This window comes from Podarcis bocagei, assembly GCF_964188305.1.
Source record: "Podarcis bocagei genome assembly, chromosome: 7".
NCBI classification, from domain to species: Eukaryota; Metazoa; Chordata; class Lepidosauria; order Squamata; family Lacertidae; genus Podarcis; species Podarcis bocagei.
Genome location: NC_138132.1, coordinates 31525270 through 31547344, shown reverse-complemented (window position 1 = coordinate 31547344; position 22075 = coordinate 31525270). Strand labels below are relative to the sequence as shown.

The 22075-nt window shown below is 44.2% G+C and overlaps 1 pseudogene across 1 annotated transcript; it reads left to right on the top strand.

Annotated features, from left to right (window-relative positions):
- The first annotated feature begins 7745 nt into the window (after window positions 1-7745).
- On the top strand, window positions 7746-11141 carry LOC308591543 (gap junction beta-4 protein pseudogene; annotated as a pseudogene). Its single transcript, XR_014013323.1, has 2 exons — window positions 7746-7896; window positions 10377-11141. The product of XR_014013323.1 is annotated as a gap junction beta-4 protein pseudogene (transcript).
- Window positions 11142-22075: the final 10934 nt, after the last annotated feature.

Below are 22075 nucleotides of genomic sequence, written 5' to 3'. Positions count from 1 at the left end.
ATTCTTGCTAAGTTGACATATAGAAAACCTCTGAATCTGTTGTGGTTGTTGGTATCCGTCTGTCACAAGAGACAATGGAGTGCACCTCTGGACGTGAAGTCAAACCACTGCGTTAGCAGCATCAAAGTGACCTCCCTGGGGTACAAGCTTGTTCCTGGGTTGCCCAGAAAACAAGACCCACTCTCAGCCTCACTGATATGGTCCAAAGGAAAGGAAAGCCATATGTTTGACACCAGCTTGGCTGCTGGAGTTGCCAGAAGGAAGTGTACAAGGTGCCATCCAACCGTCTTAGGGACTCCACTCCGGATTTGTGTAGGGTTTACGCCTTAGCCTTTTCTTCTTCTGAAAATATCCTTAAAGGCAGTGGAGGTTTAGGATCAATGTTTTTCTTTTCCAAGGTGGGCTCCCTTTCCAGGTTGATGAGCCCCATCTGCTCCACACTTCCCCTCTGCAGCACATGCAGAAAATGCCTTCTTAACCGTTGGACCCACTATTGGTCTCATCCCCTCAATCCTCCAGAGCCTGTCTTTACATGCAGGGGAAGTCCCTAACTCACCGAGGGTTTGAGACCCACTGGCTACCCTCACCTGGTTTAGCTAGCCAGTCGAAGCCAATTCCCAGGGTGTGGCCACTGTCGCATGCTGGCAGCTACTGGGAGCCACAGGTGAGAGCTAAGTGCAGGGTGGGGGCAAATGGTGGATGAACTATCCCAGAAGGAGCACAAGTTGTCCCTCACCAGAGGTAGTACCCGCTCCTCTAATTTGTTGTGGTACTGTCTGGTTATCTACAATAAAATAATCAATGGCTGAAATCACTATAAACCAATATTTCCAGCAGTTCCAGAATAATATGCACATTTCAATTGTGGGAGTAATGAGCAGAATGGCAACCCAAAACTTCAGAAGGGGTCATCCGACTTGTGGTGGTCAGTGACACACAACTGGCAGGATGTGTTCAGTTTGGTGGGGTGAACTTGCAAGCTGCCCATGCTTCATTACATACAAGAGCAATGGATGTTTGGGTTCTGGAAAACCAAATGTAGGAACATAGAAAGTGGCCTCAGACTAAGTCAGATGTTTGTTCCGTCTTACTCAGTTTTGTCCACATTGATAGGTGGCACTTCCCTGGGGTTGCAGGAAGGAATCTTTACCCGCCCTACCTGGAGATGCTAAATCTGGGACCTTCTGCACGTGAAGCATGCACTCTACCACTTGCCTTGCCTTCTTGGGGTTTCATCTGACTAAGTTTTACTCAAAGTAGAACCATAGAATTGTAGAGTTGGAAGGGACCACGAGGATCACCTAGTTCAACCCCCTGCAAGGCAGGACTGTTTCACACAATGTGGGCTTCAAACCCAAAACCTTAGATTCTCTACCAACTGAGCTATCAGTCTCATTGAAATGAATGGACCTAGCTTAATCATGTTCATTCATTTCAGTTTCTCCTCTGAAGAGAACTAGCACTGGATACAGCCCTTGCTTCCCTCTTGGTTCAGGAGAAGAACCAAGTTTGCAACAGGGCAAGAGGCATTATAAGGCTCAGCTGAGTTCTTGCACAACATTTATGCTTAAGTTCCACCTGGCCATTTCTCATTTGAGTCTTGTTCTTCTTGTTGAGCCACAACTTAGTCCTTCTTCCAAATTTGATTGGAACTCTGCAAGCAGTGGCAAAATCCACCACTCCCCTTTGCAACCTTCTCCGGTGGCTAATTAACTGCTATTGATGGGGCAATTGTCATTAAGTAGCTGACACAGATCCCCTGTCACATGCTTTTTGTGAGCCTGTGACATATTTGGCATCTTGAGAAATTGACCTCAGTTCTCCCTTTCATGGTTGCTACCTGTGAAAGAAGATTTCCCAAAGTGGAAATGGATGCCTATCTACTGTGCCAAGGCTGCCTTGTTTGTTTGTTTGTTTGTTTGTTTGTTTGTTTGTTTGTTTGTTTGTTTGTTTTCACATGCCATCCTGTATTTCCACTCAAAGTGCATAAGTCACCGCATCATAATAGGTTAATACAGAAGGGCCATGGATTATGTGAAGCATTGCAAAGAAGATTATGAAGGGAGTTGTAAATTAAGGATAATTAAAAGCAATAGAGAAATTAAGAAATGTAGATTAAGTGATAAAGATTGAAAAATCTTCAGATGCGGTTGATGGAAGTCCAAAACACTGTATAAGATAAGAAAGCATGTTATATGATTTTGGAAAATATTTGTAAAAATCAATTTAAAAAATTTTTTAAAAAATTGCAGAAGGGCTATAGCTCAGTGGCAGAGCATCTGCTTTGCATGCAGAAGGTCCCAAGTTCTATCCCTGGCATGCTGCAAAAGATTCTGGGTTTGAAACCCTGGAAAGCTGCTGCCAGTCAGCATAGACATTACTGAACTAGATGGACCAGTGGGTTTGACTCAGTATAAGACTATATTCCTATATTCCTATGAAAGGGGCCATAGCTCAGTGGTTCTGCACATGCATAGCATGAAATACATCCCAAGTTCAAGCCTTGGTATCTCTAGAGTTGGGAATGTCCCCAAGTCTGAAACCCTGGAGAGCCTTCTGCAATGTACAACCCTGTGCTAAATAGGCCAAGGGTCTGACTTGATATAAGGCAGCTTCCTATGTTACAGGAAGTTGTCTGATTATGGTCTGCTGTGCCATGTAGCCCAGAACTGTCCAAAGTGAATGGCAGTGGTTCTCCATGCCCTCAGAAAGGAGTCATTCAATTCCAGCTGTCAGGGAACTGACATTGGAGCTAGAGGCGGAGGGAAGGCTCTCAAATGATGCTGAAGAAGGGCCCAGCAGGGAGAGAGGCAGCTCAACAGATGGGGAAGCAAATCAGCGCAACACCAGGGATAAAGGGGGGCCGATGGGGGAATCAGCGAGAGGGCTCCAGGACTCTTCACCGGACACCAGCGGGGAGAGCACGGGTCCTCCGCTACCCACGCCCTCCCTGCGCAGAAGACTTCCGCGTAGGGAGAGTAGGAGGAGACTTGGCGTCAAACAACTTTTATGTTGGAAAAGGTTTAAGAAACGCCCACTGACGGAAACTGCTAGTGACTGAGGCAGCCACGAAGTGAAGGGCTGTCCAGACAGAAAGGTTTAACCAGGCAACATAGCCAGGAGAGGCGGCAACTTACGCACGAGCAACCCATACTCATTACACCAGCCATGCATGGAGATGCTGGGACCTGAACCTGGGATCTTCTGTGTGTCAAAGTGCACTACACAGTGTTGTATCATAATCACGAGGATTACACTGTCAGCCTTAACCCACTTGCTAGGCAGGAAGTTTCCCTGTCTTTTATTCAAAGCATTTATGTACCACTTTCCATCATGAACAATCCCAAAGGAAAAGAAACAATACTAAATAATACATAAAGCAATTAAAAATGGTATATTTTGAAAATGGTGTATTATAGTGAGTCGGACAGTTGGTCTATCTAGCTCAGAATTGTATACACTGACTGGCAGCAGCTCTCTATGGTTTTGGGCAGGGGGTGCTTCCCCCCATGCCTGGAGGTGCTGTGGATTGAACCTGAGGCCTTCTGCATGTAAAGCAGATGTTCTATCACTGAGCTACAACCCTTCCTCTAATTTGCTTAGTTATTTCATTTGTAGATTATTACCCATGAAACATCCTGAAGCGATTTGACAATAAAACAGATAAATCAAAACTCGTAAAATCGGATTTCCCTCGTTTACTAGCCACATAAATTCCAGACCCACTAAACCACCCTTACCTCAATAGGTACATCTGTCATACTCTGATGAGACCTGTTAAAATCAATGGACTTAAGTCTATTGATTTTAATGGGTTTAACACAGAGTGTGATTTAGTAGGATATCGCCCAAAGTTTTGTAGTCTTGTGATCTCCCTGGAAAGGGAAATCTCAGCTGAGCCACGAAGTTCATAGTGTAACCTTAGGAACATAGGAAGAGCACTGCTGGATCAGGCCAAAGTCCCACCAAGTCCAACATCCTGCTCTCACAGTGCTTAACCTGATTCCCATGGGAAGCCCACCAGCAGGAACTGTGTGCTATAGTATTCTTCCCCACTTGCGCATCCTGGCCAAGTAGTATTCAGAGGCATACTGCCTCCAATAGTGGCAGGAGAACTTAACCATTATGTTTAATAGACTTTGATAGCCCTTTCCTCCTCCATTGATTTGTCTAAGCTTTTAAAGTCAATACTATCCCTAGTGGGAGCAAATTCCATCGTTCAACTATGGACTATGTCCTTTTGTTCATTCCAGGAGCCAGTATTACGAGATGACTATCCACTTTCTCCACACTGGGGAATTTTTTATGCCCCTATCATGTCCCCACTTACCTTCCTTTTCTTAGAATAAGAAGTTGTAACCATTCCTCATGGGGGAGTTGCTCCAGGCTCTTGATCATTTTCCGAACCTTCTCCAGCTCTACAGCATCTTGGTTGAGATGCAGCAACCTGAACTGTACACAGTATTTGGAGGGATATACCCAGCCTCATATAACCAACAGGTTTAATTGACATATGAAGGGGTTACAACCATAAAGTAAGCTGCCCTGCCAAGCTTAGTTAGGTCACACACACCCCTCACTTGGGACGAACAGCTACCAAACTCTTTGTTCTCCCGCTTCCCACCATGTGACCCCTACCAGAAAACCCTGGCTCTTCTGTGCCATGAGGTATGTGTTCCCTCCAAGAACGGCTGTCCAACTGCACTGGCACCTTCTAGTGCCTGCATTCCCTGGAACTTGGAGGTACCGGTAATTTGACACACACACACACCCGTTATTCCACAGGTGAGTCGGCTGCCCCAAGTTCAGCAGGAACCTTGTCCACGTGTCCTTCACATCTTCTGCTGCGTATGGGCCTGGCATGGCTCCTTCTGAGATGCTGGAGGTGTCTGGGGTAGCACTGGAGTCGGGATTTGGGGGTGTTTAGGTAAACTGCAGGAGGCAGTGGAAGACAGGAGTGCCTGGCGTGCTCTGGTCCATGGGGCCACGAAGAGTCGGACATGACTAAACGACTAAACAACAACAACAGGTAAAGAGGAGTAATCCTGGCTTGAGTCTGGATTAGGCATGACAATCAGTTACTGATCCATAAGTGTGCCTGTCATCTTATTCCATGACTGTTAAGCTTATTGAGGAACCTTGGAACCTTCTCTTGCACTCTCTTTCTCTCTCTCTCTCTCTCTCTCTCTCTCTCTCTCTCACACACACACACACACACACACACACACAGCCTAACCTACCTCACTGAGTTGTTGAGTTGATGAAATATAGGGGGTGGCTGTGTATGCTGCCCTGAGTTCTTTGGAGGAAGGATTCCAGATATGGTGCTATTGCTAGGAAGATGTGCCTTCAATGTACCTTCAAGTCCACAGGAGTAAACGTAAGAGAAAATAATGTGCTTCTCTCTAGAAAAGGGACACTTTGAGAAAGAACATCAGATCAAAAAAGAAATCTTAAACCCAACTGTGAAAGTTTTTAAAAAAAAATGACGTAAGGGAAAATAAGTTTGCAAACATAAATTAGAAGTAGTTCACCCAGTAGAGTCAAGCACGCGTTTCCCTGAAGCAGGTTTACTGCTTCTTACCTGGAGAAGGGTGAGTCAGCAAGTGGTGTACGTGTACCACGCTCAGGTCTCTGGTCAGAAAGAAGCTATGAATCTTCCCCTCTCGCTCTGATAAGACTGCTGGGATGCTGGCATTTCAATTCCCCACCGTCCTGCACTGGGCAAGCCACTTATGTTTTTAATCCAACAGATGCAATTAAAATTATCAGCTCAGCAAATTATTAAGTGGCAGGAACTTGATTCAAGATTCATATGGAGCAGCAGAAATCCAAGAATCAAATAAGTGTTACATGTCAGGAGCAAAAGAAAGGAAGATTGAAAATTCCAAATTTCAATCCACACGGATAATTAAATTTTATAAACACAAGTTATAATATTCTGTGCTATAAGCAAGTTATTAAAATTATCTACTATCAAATCTGCAAAACGTCTGTGAGCGCTCTAAAAGATTATTGAGTCCAAGCCCTTCTTGATTAATATCAGTCCTTGACAATTTAAACACAAATGGGACAAATGGCTTTGGAACCTGGAAAATGCATCATCAGTGTGAGAGATGGAGAACAGATGAAAAGCAAGTATATATTCCAAACTGGAAAATATAACTCTAATCTTAAAAATAAATAAATGCTGGTGTTCAAAATTTTGGATTTTTAGACACAGGTATCCATATCCAAATGTGAGTGAGAATTCAAAATAAAATCAGTTTAATTTTAAGTCATTGCCTTCTTTCCTTTCTTTCCTTTTTTATTATTTTTTTTGCTTCACACTGATTTGTCCTTCCATTATTGCATTATTTCTATAAATGCTGGTTGGGAGTGAAATGCTGGTTTCTCCCTGCATGTCCCCTATGTCGCATCTTATCTCCTGATGCTGTACTTTGTAATAAAAGGGTGGAGAACCTTTTCCAGTCTGGGGGCCACATTCCCATCTTGGTCATTTTTCGAGGGCCACATCCCAATGGTGGGTGGGGCCAGATGCAAAAGTGGGCAGAAACCGAAAAATGTAATTTTAAAAAAATATATAGAAATATTCAAAAAATTAATAATAATATAGAATAATATAAATATACAATGGTGTCCTAAATGTAAAGAAATGTTACTGTTGTACAGTAGGCTAGTTTCTACGTACAGTACAGGCTCGCATACCAATCTCTGCCCTCCATCCAGACATGAAAGAGGCATCAAGAAGAGTTCAAGGACATATTCCGACCAGGCAAAAAACACCTGAGGTGTGAAGCAAGGCCACAGAGGGGTGGGGCTTGGGGAGTTTTGTGAGGCATGGAGGACCGCATTTGACCCACAAGTCTGAGGTTCCCCATCCATGCTGCAGTACACCTGTGGTTTCTGAATGCTGATCACACAACAAGGTAGCATAAGCTAGAGCACAAGGGAGTCAAAGTGGGGGAAGGTTTGTAAAGACAGAACGAAAGAAAATGTTCAATAAAATGCAAATAGCAAGTCCCACGGGAGATTTTATGTATGCATTGCATTTCAATCACACCTTCGTTCTGTGGTAGAACTCCCAGGTGGGGTCCCCAGGTAGTCTCTCCTGCAGGTACGGGCAAGACCCAGGTGGGCTTTGATGCGGCAAGACAACTGCATCATGCATTGTCCCCACGTGTGCTGAAAGTAAGTCTCTGGTTCAGGGCCACCATCCTTCTTTCTCCAAAGCCAGCAATCAAAGATGGGGACCAGTGGCTAACCTGATCCAAAACGCCCACCCACCCTACTCACACATGAAAACAAAGACCACCACAGCCAACCACAAATGAACAACCACACCCTAGGCCAACCCCAGCCTCTCTCACCACCAAAGGAACACAAGTGAACAGCAAAGAACCTGCACAAGCAACGCTGACACCAAACCCTACATATATTAAGTAAAATAGAAGCAACATCACCTGACCCCAGCCTTACCCACCCCCACCTCTTTCCCCCTTTTCTTGCTAATGTCTCAACAAATGAAAGTGGTTTGTAAAAATGTTACACGGGGGGGGGGGGACAAGAGAGAGACATTGCACATACTTTTGTAAATCAAGAAAATCTTTAATAAAATTACATTAAAAAAAGAAAAGATGGGGACCAGCATTTCCTCACTAAAGCTTGAACCTGGGTCATCCCCCCCCCCAAAGAAATAACTTGTCAGTTTAATTTGTTTTCTCTGTTTTGTGAACCATGAGCATTACAATGGGTCATTGAGCCCACTGGCAGGAGCCAGAGGCACACCCAATGTCAAGACGCCCTGCCGCCCCGTCATCAAAGTCAGAGGAGACTTGGGGACAGTCACGTTCGTGGGGAAAGTGATCCGGAGTCAGCAAAATGCTCTGCCTTCAGGTAAGAGTCGGGTTTCTTCTAGGGCTCTTCCTTCTCTGTGCTAAGCACTTTTTGAATTTTGCTGCAGGGTAACCTAAGAATGCCTATGGAGCGATTAATTTTGCAGATCAGCGGGAACATGAATTTTAAAACGGGGATTTTGGTAATAAATAAGCATATCCTGTTGGAGTGGAGAGTGCTCCCTGCTGCAGATTGCAGCAGCTCCATCTCGTTCTCCTCCCACTCAGTTCTCCATATTGCCCCCCCACACACACACACACACCACACAACTGTCAATCAGCATTGCATGGTCACTGAGCATGCCCAGTCCTCATTTTGCTGCTTTAGTCCCACCTCCCCATCAAGAATGTCTTTTTCTCCCCTTTTTAAATTTAGGCATTCCCTGAGCCTGCTCCCACCTCCTCCCTTATGTGTGAAATGAGCTTCCCTTGGCTACATAAATGACCAGCGCTTGTGGGCTTTTATTGGGGCATCTATCTGGCCACCGTGAGAACAGAATGCAGAACTAGATGGGTTCCCTTTGGGAAAACTCTGTTTTAATTGTTGGTTCTAAACATCTTTTGATTTATTTTAATTCTTGTTTTTAACTGGTTGCTTTTATCACTTTGCATTTTATAATGTTGTTTTTAAATGTTGTAAGGCATCTTGAATCCCAGCTTCGGAGAAAGGCGAGATAGAAACACACTAAATAATCATCATCATCATCATCATCATCATCATCATCATCATCATCATCTAACAGACACACTCTTCTCAGCCCCGGAAGTTCTTCCTTCTTGTTTTGTAGTTCCCTGTTGCTCATAAAGATCATTTTATCGATAACGAAGAGGGTGTGCCTCATTCTCCCAGCAGATCAGAGGACCAGTTGCTCTCTGTTTTCCACAGCAGAGGGGATTAGGGCAAAATAGTAACTTCCGACCCCACTTCGTTCCAGTTGCCTTGTTCCACCCCCTCAGGGTAATGCAGCTGGTAGGTCAGTATAATCAACCCTGCTATCCACCTGTCTATGTACAAAGGGGAAAGGAAGGTGTTTCCTTCTGTTTTCCTCCTGAGATTCTTTTTCGCACCCAAACTGTGACTGTCATGCTAGATCAAGTTGCCTGGGTGCATCTTTCTACTGCGCCTGGAGGCAACACTCCAGGTGAGTCATGTTCTTATTTTCCCAGGAAGATACACCCAATTTGTTAAACACATGGATTTGCAGGTTGTGCAAAGACCTGGAGGGGTTAAGTGTGCTAAACAAACTGGGACAAGCAGCAGCTCACTTAGGAGGAACTGACCCTTTTAAAGATGGATGAGAACACTATTTGCTTTAGTGACCACTACCTGTTGTTTTGCAAAGGCCAAATTGCCAAAGGATACCTCTGGTCCACCAGGTATTTGGACCTAGAAAGTATTTGGACCTAGTAGCGGTGAACCTCCAACCCATGGACCCCATTTGACCCACCAGACCATTTTGGCTCAGGCACACCCACCTGCCTTATGCCTGATATATGGGGCAGGTAGCAGCTTTCAAAGATATGGCGTCAAGAGGGGGACACATGTAGATGTGGCTGAGCCCAAAGCAGTCTTGCACCTGCAGTTCCTGAGGAACAGCTGCACAAGGCCTGCAAAGCACAGTGCATGGGGCTTTGCAAGATCGCTGGGACTGGCAAAGCATGATGTCTTTGGCCACACAGGTTGATTTCAAACACCATAGGCAAAAACAGGTTGCCTGATTCTGTGTTGCTATCAGGTGATTGGCTGGTGTGTGGAAGATAAGGACCATCCAGTTACCGCCCCTAGCCCCATCACCCTGGCATGAGCCTATGAACTTAGGAAGCTGCCTTGATATGCCAGAACCATTGGTTTATCTAGCTCAATATTTTCTGCACTGACTGGCAGTAGCTCTCCAGGGTTCCAGGCAAGCCTTTTTCCCACCCTCACCTGGAGATGCCAGGGATTGAGCCGTCCACTATTATATGCAGAAGCTGCCCCAATATAAGTCAGAAGTATTAGTCTCCACTATTATAACAGTGTCCCCCAAAGTAGCCCTCATCCAGTCCATCCCCAAGGCCAGTCACCTGTCTATCACATCCACTGCTACACCTGCCAGTGTAAAGAAGAAATGGGGTTGCATGCCATCTGCATATTGATGACAATGAATTCCAAATCCCCAGATGACCCCACTCAGCATGTAGATGTTAAACACCATGGGAATAAAACTGACCCCTGTGGCACCTCACATTGGAGGGGAAAGAGTAGCTTCCCCCACACACAAGCACCACCTTCTGGAGACAGCGATGCAAGCAGTACCGGAACCACTCCTAGCTCAGATTACCCCATCTTGGTTAGCTGGTTTACTGGTTACAGAATTAACCCTTAAGTTACAAACAGGGTGATCTCTGCTGTTGCACTTCCAACACATACATGATCCGAGCTTGCAGGGCTTCAATCAAGGCCATCCCACTCATTCCTGTTTCATTTATTTCCTTTTCCAGCTCTTGTCACCCTAGCCTCAAGTTGAGAAAATGAACTGGGCTTCATTCCAAGAACTTGTGAGTGGTGTGAACAAATATTCCACAGGTCTGGGGCGTGTGTGGCTCACGGTGGTCTTCATCTTCCGTTTCCTTGTCTACTCAGTGGCAGCTGAGCATGTCTGGTCCGATGACCAGCAGGACTTCATGTGCAACACACGTCAGCCTGGCTGCACCAATGTCTGCTATAACCAGTCCTTTCCCATCTCTCACATACGTTTCTGGGCCTTCCAGCTTATCCTGGTGACATGCCCTTCTCTTTTCATCCTCATGCATGTGGCCTATCAGGAAACTAAGGAACAGAAGTGCCTGGAAGGGGCAAGAGAACGCTTCCATCCACAGTACCCCAACCCTGGGGAGAAGTGTGGAGGCCTGTGGTGGACCTACCTACTCAGCCTCCTCGCCAAGGCAACTGTGGATCTCACCTTCCTGTACATCTTCCACTGCCTATATCCCAACTTTGATCTTCCAAGGGTGGTGAAGTGTGCTGTGGTTCCCTGTCCCAACGTGGTTGACTGTTTCATTGCTAGGCCTACAGAGAAGAAGCTCTTCACTTATTTCATGGTAGCCACTGCCATGCTATGTGTCATTCTCAACTTCTGTGAGATGGCCTACCTTGTAAGCAAGAGTTGCAAGAAGCCTGCAGCATCAGCAAACCTGAGACAGAAGCTCACATTACATTTCAATAACACCGGAGAACCACTCCCATTAACAAGTCAGTTAGACTAATTGGATCTATATCAAGAGTGGGGAATCCTCACGGCTGGATTAAGTCATTTAGAGGCTCTAAGCACTGAAAATATTATGGTGTGTGGGGGTCTCCCCCTCGTACTTCAAAATAAAGTCTTATTTTTCAAAACTAAGACAGCTTCTTTCTAGATTTTTCTAACTGCAAAAATTCTGGAAAATTTTACAGACGCTTACTCCACAAAGTATGTCCGCTTCTGTACACAGCAGGGAAAATGAATCATGTCCGTCCTGATACATATGTTGTTGTCTCAGATGTTTTTTATTCTTTTCAGCTCAGAAAAAGAGCATTTTGCCAAGCAGCTGGCAATAATCAAAGTTAGAAAAATGCATCGGGTGATATCCACATTTGGAAATACACATTGTACTCCACCTTTCATGAAGCTCAGTGTGACTGAATTACATTTTTCTTGTTTCATTAAACTTTGCACACGTAGAACAGTGGAACTGCCTTAGTTCTCCACAGAGATTCCTGTTCAAGTCAACAGGGTATGTATGAGTCAACTAGCTTTTGGGAACCTTGGGAATTTTTCTCATCAGATATCATGTAGAAAAGAAAATCAGGCTTATGCTTTTTAGTGCACTTCACCTCTCCTCTTCATATTAGCCACAAGTGTATCTATTATAGTAGAGTAAGCAGATAGTGAAATCTGTCTCTAAGAGGCAATGCTTGGTGTGCAGCCATCAACTGCTTATTTCTTTCCTGGTTCTCTTGTGGGCTTCTTTGTAGTCGACATCAGGCAAGGTACATTTTGATGTTTTCAAATCTTTTGAAATCATTCCTCGAAGTGTGTAAGTGGTCGCTAATGATTGACAGATGTCTGCACATATTTTCATAACCATCTTTTTTCCTTGGAGAGCTCAGTTTGTGTGGTGAGAGTGTGGTAAAATTTCACTTCACGTGGTCATCATGAATACAAACATTAGTTCTTGCATGGGCCTCTGCATGTGCCTCCCAGCAAGTATTGGGAAGATATTTCAAAACATGATCATTGCCCAAATATTTTTAAGGGCTACCCATCAGCATGTTGAAGCAGAGAAAAAAATGTATAAAGTAACTGGACTGTTGAGGAAACAAATTGCTGCCATCAGACAACTAAGAAAGTATACAGCACATAGTATGACACCCCTGGTTTAGATGAGGATAAGTACAGTAATTAAAAGAGAACAGAAACATGGGGGGAAGAGTGTGTAGTGAAGCCAAAAAAAGCTCAACAACTTTTCTGTCCAGATTTCCACTGCTTGAAATACGGCAACCCTAGGTAGAAGTTGGCTTTATGTACAAAAGCAAACTTTTCATTCACCACTCCACCTCTTTTTGCTTCTGGATCTGCCCACCATTGTCACATGGCCCTTGAAAGGTGGCTCAGAAGGGAATGTGACCTCCAGGTTGAAAAGGGTTCCCCAACCCCTGATTTAAATTTATAAAGACAAAGCTCCAAGCTCAGATGAACTGGTAAAGAAGGCAAGCATAAAATATTGGTTTGCATTCTGAAGGAGCAGAAACGACTATTTATGTATGCGACGACAGCAGCACAGATACTACTGGCCCAGAGATGGAAAGAAGATAAAATCCCGACCAGAGACAAATGGCTGATGAAGATGATGGACTACACCAAAATGGCAAAATTGACCAGGAAAATCTGAAACCAGGAAGAGAAGAATTTCAAGAAGGAATGGGGGAATCATAGAATCATAGAGTTGGAATAGACCACAAGGGCCATCGAGTCCAACCCCCTGCCAAGCAGGAATCACCATCAGAGCACTCCTGACATATGGTTGTCAAGCCTCTGCTTAAAGACCTCCAAAGAAGGAGACTCCACCACACTCCTTGGCAGGGAAATTTATAATGTATTTAAGAGAACACAGTAAACAACTAAAAACTTTGGCAGGGGTGGTAGATTACAGGTTCCGTGGCATAAGAGGCAACCAGTGGCTCTGCTGGTCCTATATCCTGTTCCCACACTGGCCAACTAGATGCCTGTGGACAACCCACGAACAAGACAGCCTCCCCTCCTGCGATTTCCAGCAACTGGTACTCAGGAGCATTTCTGCCTCCAGCAGTGGAGGACATCACCTGAGTTGAAGTGTGGAAAGTTGATTACAAGCCAATATGGGGAAAATCCCTTGGAAAGCAGGTCTGAAGAGTTGGGAGCAACCCCAATAACTGTAATGAGAGAGAAGGAGAGGCAAATTGTGCTTCTGAAGTATATTTTACCCCATTTGGTGGGGGGAGGGGGCAGGAAGGGGGTATAAAGAAAGGAAAAGCTACACCTCTTTCTGTTAAGAGTTGCTGCAAGAAGAATCCCTGATCTGGACCTTGTGCAGAGAAGAAATGAACACTTCCCACCACACACAAAAAAAGAGTTACAAAGCTTAACGGCAGAACAGTCTTAAAATAGTTTACAAATAAACATTACAAAATGCAAAGTAGCACATTGTTCTTCAACAGCAAGCAATGTGATCCAGTCTTGTCTTTATGCCTTAATACAGTTCAATAAACTTTCCTGTCACTAGTCCCAGAGAGAGATCCTAAGCAACTTGCTTGTTCAGCAATGCTGAGCTGAGCCACTGCTGGTGGTGGTGGTGGTGGTTCTATTTACTGACTTATATGCTGAGTTCTTAGGTTTCATCAACCCGCTGTGAGAGATCACTCGGGTTTACAGCAATGGGTCAAACCTCTCTTGCCTAATGCAAACTTCTCTACATAAGTTTCCAAACACAGACAACAAATAAATCAATAGAATCAATAGAAATGAAGAAGAAGAAGAAGAAGAAGAAGAAGAAGAAGAAGAAGAAGAAGAAGAAGAAGAAGAAGAAGAAGAAACAGTTTACAATTATACCCAAATTAAAATAACTGCCAGTCCCAACTAAACATTTAACCAACACCAACCCGGCAAAAACAAAACATAGGAACCAAAATTAGAACTGTTTAAAACATTTTAAAACATTTTAGCCAGTTGCCGCAACCCAAGAGTTGTTCCAGCAATGTCCCTCCAGCCTCTCAGGAGCCTCCTTTAGATATTCAAGGTGAGTCTGGACTCCACACCCTAGGCCAGGTGAAAAAAGGCCTTGCAGCAGGGACAACAGTAGCTCCAATTTGCCCTTCTTTCACATCATGCAGTTGCAGTCCATTCTTTGCAAAGTGGGCACTCATTAGAATTTGCAGCCCTCCTTCCTGTGCCTGAAAGAGAGGGAGCCCACCCTGCTTTCCCTTCTCCCCTAAAAGGCTGGGCCAGTATGGTTGGTAAGGACCCCTGACCATTAGGCCCAGTTGTGACCAACTCTGGGGTGGCGGCGCTCATCTCGCTTTATTGGCCGAGGGAGCCAGCGTACAGCTTCCGGGTCATGTGGCCAGCATGACTAAGCCGCTTCTGACGAACCAGAGCAGCGCACGGAAACGCCGTTTACCTTCCCGCCAGAGTGGTACCTATTTATCTACTTGCACTTTGATGTGCTTTCAAACTGCTAGGTTGGCAGGAGCAGGGACCGAGCAATGGGAGCTCACCCCGTTGCGGGGATTCGAACTGCCGACCTTCTGATCAGCAAGTCCTAGGTTCTGTGGTTTAACCCACAGCGCGACCCGCGTCCCAGTATAGTCGGTAGTGAATGGTATAAGCTTGCTCTATTAGACCCACGTCCACCTTGTCCAAAGAATTGACCAGGCCACCCCTGGCCAAACAGAAATCCAATACTTTATGGATCGGGATGGCAGCACTTTAAAGTGTTGGTGGCTGTCCTCTCCCTGCCTGTATTTCATCTCTTAGTTAATGAACCGATTGGACGTGACAAGAGCGAGATGGATGGGGCTTATGAAAACCACCATGGCCCAGTGTATTCTTAATGAAATGCCTGCTCATTGCTTTGGTGTATTTAAGTCGTGTTAAGACAGGCTGAATTACTGAAACGTGCTCAGGTTACATAAAGAGCTAATTGGCTGCATTTGCTCTTTCCCAGCTGCCCTGGACAAACCTGTTCTGAGGATTAAATGGAGAGTTTCAGCCAATTCCCACCTTTGAGAGACTGCAATGCAGAAAATTGAAAGAAGGGTTATTAGAGACGTTCTCTTCCCCCAGCCCCCCCCCCCAAATGATTACATTACAAAACCTGCCAAATGCATTTCCTTGCGATGGGAAAAATATGTTCAGCATTTCGCCTTCAGAAGGGAGGGAAAGGATCAAAATGCACGTACGTCAGCCTAGAGCAGACTAAGGGACACGGTGCGTGTGCCAGGTTACAACTTTACAACAGGGGTGGGGTGCATGCCTAATCCATTCATCATGAGTAAGTGGCTGGCAACCACCTGGAAAAAAATCTCTGGCAGAATCGCATGCATGTAAAAGAAGGGGGGGTGGAATGCACTCAGGGATTATTTCGAGGATCTTCTTTAAAGACAGCAGAAAAACAAAAACTACCCACAGTAGATTCTGAAACCAGGAAGCTTCAGCAATGCAACTAGGATACAGTGTAGAAACAAAAAAGCATAACAAGAGCCCTTCCGGAACAGGCCAGAGGCCCTGTTGTCAGAGTCATAGAGTTGTAGAGTTGGAAGGGACCGCTAGGGTCATCTAGCCCAGTCCCCAGCAGTGCAGGAGTCACAGCTAAAAAGTCCAGAGGTAGAATTATTATCAATTTATGATGGGGTGGAAGGTTCGCAGGCTATGAAGGACTTGCTCACAAATTCATTGACAGCTGCACGAGTTATTATAGCTAGGAAGTGGAAGGGGCAAGGTGAATATAAAATGGAAGAATGGTATAAAGAGGTGTGGGAGTGTAGCTATTAATGATAAATTAACATATGCCATTAAGGTAAGACGGGGGATATGCAGCAGAAATGATTTTGAGGGGATATGGAAGGTATTTGTAGAATTTGTACTGTTAAAACGGAAAGGGGTCAAACCACTGCAAGAGGTGTTGAAATTTTGGGAGGTTGGATAGTTACAATGGAATGGTTTCGGTAGTGGGGTGTACGTTTTTATTCTTATTTATTTGTGATTATTACTTTGTCAAAATTAAAGAAATGGAGGAGAAGGAGAAGAAAAATAACCTAGTACAAAGCATCCAGACAATAAAAAAGGAGTCACAGCTAAAGAGTCTCTAACAGATGGCCATACAACTGCTATTTAAAAACCTCCAATGAAGGAAGGTCCACCATTTTACTGCAAGGTCCACCATTTTACTAAATGAAGTTTTCACACTTTCCTCTTGTTGCATCATTTGACAAAAAAATTGCCACAGGAAATATGGCATGCTGAACTTTCCCTGCATGCAAGGTGGGTCAGTGAGTAACGACTCATTTCTGGTAAACAATTGGATGTCCTTTTCCCTGTCTCACTTTGCTCTGAGTCAGAAGACAAACCTCAAGCAAAGAGATGATGAGACTCAAAGGTGACTGGAGCAGAGATGGGCAAATCTGCCTCTTTCATATATCTCCCATAACGCTGTTCTGTTCCATTTCCACACTAATCTGAGAATTAAAACAAATACTCCCCATAAAAATATTGTGCAGGGATGAGCGAAACTGGCAATTGGGTTTCTCTTGATTTCTCATTTTTTCCATTTTATGTTCAGTTCTCCATTTTTCCACATCAGCTTGCAATTTTTTTAAGTCCTCATGAAAACGCATCAGCATTTTAATCAAATTTCTCCCAATTTACACATATTTGTATGTGCATATGCAATTTTCCCTAATATGCACATTTTCCTGATTATAATGCATATTTGTAAGTCATTTTCACAGATACAATCTATGCATTTTTAAAACACTTTCCAGTTTCGTTGCCATCAAGCAGGTGTGAACTGCTTTGATTTTCTTTTTAAAAAAAGAAGCATTGGTTTAAAAATATCTTTATGAACAAGGTATTACTGTTGTGAACTAAATAGCTGAATAACTAAATAAATCTTATGGACACTTTAGTTGGCTGGAAAAGTGCATTGCAAAATTCACAAAAAGTTCTGGTTCTTGTTTTGGTTCTCGTTGTTTTGCAAAATGTGAATTATATTGTTTGCCTATAAGTGACAACTGAACTGAATTTATCCCCCATCCTTAAGTATATATTTACATGTCCATTTTGATACATTTCCTGACACCCGCAAAGTTCTTGAGCTTTTTTTTTTTTAGGAGGATCCCAAAATTGTCGAGCCTTTTTTGGGAACAAACCCAAATTGTTCAGACCTCCCACAAAAATAGTGATGTTAAGCTTTTGGAGCTGTTTCCGCCATACATCCAGGTTTTCCCTGACATTTTGCCAGTTCAGCAAAAATTCCCCCCATGCCATTTTTACACTCGAAAACCAGGGCGTGTCAGGAATTTTCCTGATGTATGGCAAGCCTACATCTAAACTGACCAGAGCTGTGTCACACATTCGCAGAAACATAAAATTTAGCTAGACAGTGTCTGGTATACTAGACAGAACCTGGTTGTTCCGATCAGGTGCAAATCAGCTTGTTGTGCACAAAAAAACCACAACGATTCAACTCCTTAAGCATCTTTAGATTCAATCCTCTACCCCTCTCCACCCCACCACTGCCTCTTATCTTCTGCCTGACCAAGGGATGGGGGAGAAATCTGGTTTGTTTGACATCTTAATGTAAATCTACCTAATTCACTCTTCCCAAAACATTGCAGCTATCCTTCAAAATTCACACTTGTGTCAGTTTTGTGATACTGTTCTCCAGCCCAAAAAGGGCACATTTGAAGAAAGTGTGCATGTAAATGTACCATAGATTCCAGCGTATTAGGCAACTGGGCATATTAGATGCGCCCCCCCAAATTAGCAGCTGCAATTTGGGGGTTCGTCTTATTAGCCCAGTCGCCTAATACGCTGGGCAGCTCCGCGCCGGGAGAAAACCGCCCTTCCGAAGCAGTGGGGGGGGGACTCCGCTCCGGGCAGCTTTCTCCCGGTGCAGAGCAGAGCCAGCCACCCACTGCTGATGCTTCGGAGCTGCCGCATCAGCAGCGGGGGGCGGGCTCCGCTCCGCACCGCCCATTCCTGGTGTATAAGATGACCCCCAACTTTTTAACCTCTTTTTCGGGGTTAAAAAGTCATCTTGTACACCAGAATCTATGGTATATATGTTAATGAAAATAGCATACAAAAATGCATTACATTGGGGGGAAAGGCTTGCAAAAATGTGTTTATCGTGCAAAAATGAAACATGCATATTATGTGAAATGTGCACTAAAATGCTGATAAATTATCACGAAGAGGGTCTGTTGTGGGGGGATTGAGAAATGTCCCTATTTTCATCTGAGGAATGAATATTGGAGGGCACGTATGCCAGCCTGAATAGAGAGGCAAGGCTTTATATGGTATGGCATGAAATGTGAAACTAGGACTGAAGCAGAAGTGAGGTCTGCATTCGTGAGTTCCATAGGGCTGTGTAAAGTCACTTTTAGACAATAAGAGAGCTACTATTAATCTACCGCAGTCTCTGGCATTCATTAAATATGGTGCCAGGAGTCACAGAGGATCGAGGGAGGAAGAAAGGCTCTGGCATAGCTCAAAGGAATGAGACCTAAAATGGAATGAGTCTCTGCACCAGTGGCATTCAATTTTGACAGGCCTGCTGGATGGCGAGAATGGATGCAGACAGATTGAATACAGTACAGAAGATGGAGAAATCCAAGCAGGTTCCCAAATTTATGCCTCGAGACCACAAGCAGAACAGATACTTAAATATTTTGTACTCACTTTTGTACTTGTGTTTTGTACTTGCATGGAGGTGCTTTTACCTTATGCTGGTTATGACCGTAATAAAGATTTGGATTGGATTGTACTTGCTGGTGGAATGGGACATTGCAGTTCCCCTGCAATGAGTATTTTGTGCCACAGAAGAACCTTATTCATGAAAGGACCTGCTTTCACCAAAGGATTCGGAGACCATGAGGAATTTGCTGAGACCGATAAAAGATCACTGCATGAGAAAGCCAATGGCAGTGAGTTTGGAGGCAAACGGGGAGAGGGCATTCTAGAAAAAGATTGTGATGGAGTCTGGAGATGGAAAGTAACCTCACTTTGGGAGAAGCAGTGCGGAGAATAAGAAACTCAGAACGGATCAAAGGCCAGGTTCAAAACCAAGAGAGAGAGAGAACCAAGAGAAAATCAGAGAGCAGGACAAATTGGACAAATCAGGAAACAAGAGAGATTGGGCAAATTAGTTCTTTCCTTTGCTTCTCTTTTGCTGATTGGCTGCAGCCATTTCAGGAAGAAACCATGGAGAGAGCGGGGGGGGGGGGAGTAGGTGAATCCCGCATTAAAAATCTTTCCATAGGAAACAATGGAAATCATGGACTTATTATGTGAACACTCACCTAGCAAACAATTTTTAGGGAGCACATTTTGTTCATAGAGCAGACCTGTGTCCAGAGGCTTTTTAGCTAAGTGGATGTATTGGTCTGCTGTACAAAAGGACCAAATTAACCCTCTGTATACCTATGTGTAGAATCACAGAACTGTAGAGTTGGAAGGGACCCTGAGGGTCATGTAGCCCATCCCCCTGAAATGCTCCCCTTGGTGGGCTTCAACCACTAACCTTCTGTGCCAGACACACTGACCCATTGCACTACAGGAACAATTGGGAATTCAAATTTGAGGTAGCCATGGTGAATGTTCTGACAGCGCAGTCTTGATTTCAAATTAGTTAATCCAGAACAAGTTTTGTTTTTGATTCTGCCCACACTGCCAACATCTGGCCATGGCAGATCAACCCTGATACAGCCCATCAACAGGAAAAGGGTTGCCCACTCCTTCCTTAGTTCTTTGCACAGCGCATAATTAACTGCTGGAACTCACTATCACAAGATGTCCATCAGTGCACGATAAACATGTATGCCTGAACCACATCTTAAGTGCCATATGACTATTATAATATATAATATTATAATAATATAATTAAGTACTGTTATGAAAATCCTGCAATGGTATGTAATTTACTTTTTTCAGTAATTCTTCATTCTCTCCCTTGCTCCTTCCCACTCTGTCTCCGATTTCTTATTTATTTCCTCCTTCCCTTTTTTCTTTCTGTTTCTCCTTCCACCTTGCCTTCCTCCCTCCCCATCTCAATTCTAAGGTCAAAACCTCTCTTTAATCTAATCTGATCTCTGCACTTAATTCCAGTGCTTTGCAAAACACTCTGTACCAACTCCCTGCACATTGCCAGCGTTCCTCCCGGCTTTGATGCAAATGAAAAAGGGATTAAAAACCCACATTCCTTTGAGGGAGAATTAACTCCCACCTCCTCCCTCAGCAATCTCTACCCACGTGGATTTGGCTCTGGATTTCCGTGAAGAACAGGAAGGTATACGTGAAATTATGTCTGGGAATGTGTCAGCAAATTTGCACCAGGGCATTTGGGAAATAGGTAAAGGTTCCTGCCTGGTTTTTGCACGTAGTCAAATCTAGCAGTGGCAGGAGTTGTCGGAGCCAAAGCACTATGGGAGGGCCCACCTGACACCCTGGACCCTGTTTTTCATTACATTCAACTGCATTTTAACCTTTTTCTCCCTGATGCATCTACAAGTGGCTTCAGATCACTATTGTGAATTTTTCCCCAGTGCCCCATACATTATATTATTAAAGAGTACCATGTGGGGGGCTTCTATGTTTGGGGGGGAAGCCACTCCCCACCTTTTTTACTCTACAGTGACACAGCTTCTGAAGCTGAAACTCCAACATGCTGGTTAGAACTCGCTCAGTGAAGATGTTTCTTTGTTTGTTTTGTTTGTTTTGTTTTGTTTTGTTTTGTTTTGTTTTGTTTTGTCATAAGGCTTAGGTTTGAAAGATACGTTGATAGCCTTAACCTCCATGATTTTGTCTAATCCACTTTTAAAGGCATCCAAATCGGTGGCCTTCACAACATCCTGTGAGAGCCATTTCCACAACTTAACTATACACTGAATAAAGAAGTATTTCTGTTTGTCTATCCTGAATCTTCCAACATTCAGCTTCACTGGGGAGCCATGAATTCTGATACTCTGAAAGTGGGGGTGGGGGGGCATTTTTCTATCCCCTTCTTCTTTAATACCATATTAAATAATAATAATACCTGAGTCATATACCCCTTTACCTATATTTTCCCCAGCCTAAAAAGCTTCAACAGGTTTAATCTTCCCCAATATGGGAACTGCTCCATCCCCTTGATCAATTTGGTTTTCCTAGCTCTACAATATTCCTTTTTTAGGTGGGCGTCCAGAACTGCCCGCAGTATTTCAAGTATGGTTGCAAAGTTGATTGGTATTTGTGTTGGCATTTTTGTGCTCAGTCCCTTTCCTGCTGATTCCTAGCATGGAATCTGCCGCTGCCAACACACATACAGCTGTTGCACACTGACATTCAAATAAAACTTTTGCGAGGGGCTATGTCAAATCCTTGTCTGAGTTGCCATCTCCCCCATCTGGTGGCAATGAATTCCATAGACTGCATGGTATGGCAAAGATACAGGGGTGGGAGACTTTGCCCTAAGAAAACAACCCATCATTATTTAGCTCTCTCTTTCTTTGTTTTCCCCCAACGGAGAAGAAAGCAAGCCACATGTAAACGATTCCTGCCAAAAGTGCTGAGCAATCTCTTCCAACGATGAGTAAGAAGGAGGAGTGGAGTTCTGGAGAAGAACAACTTGCGGGTGTTTCTAAGGATACACAGCAGCTTGCCATGAAAAGGAACGCCACGCTGACAAAGTGGGCCTTTGCCTGTGCAGATTTGCGAGGACGCTCCGTCTTTTCACTGTGGGAGAAGGCAAACAACAACAATCTCCTGGAAATCTCCCAGGCATTCCACCCGCCCCAAGCGTGCATCTGTTTGAACATGCATGGGGCTCCTGTCTCTGGAGGAAAGGCTGATGTACTGAACAGTCCCAGGGAAGCGTTATGTAAGATGATGTTTGGCGCAGCAGAAACCCCTCGGGCAACTGATTAG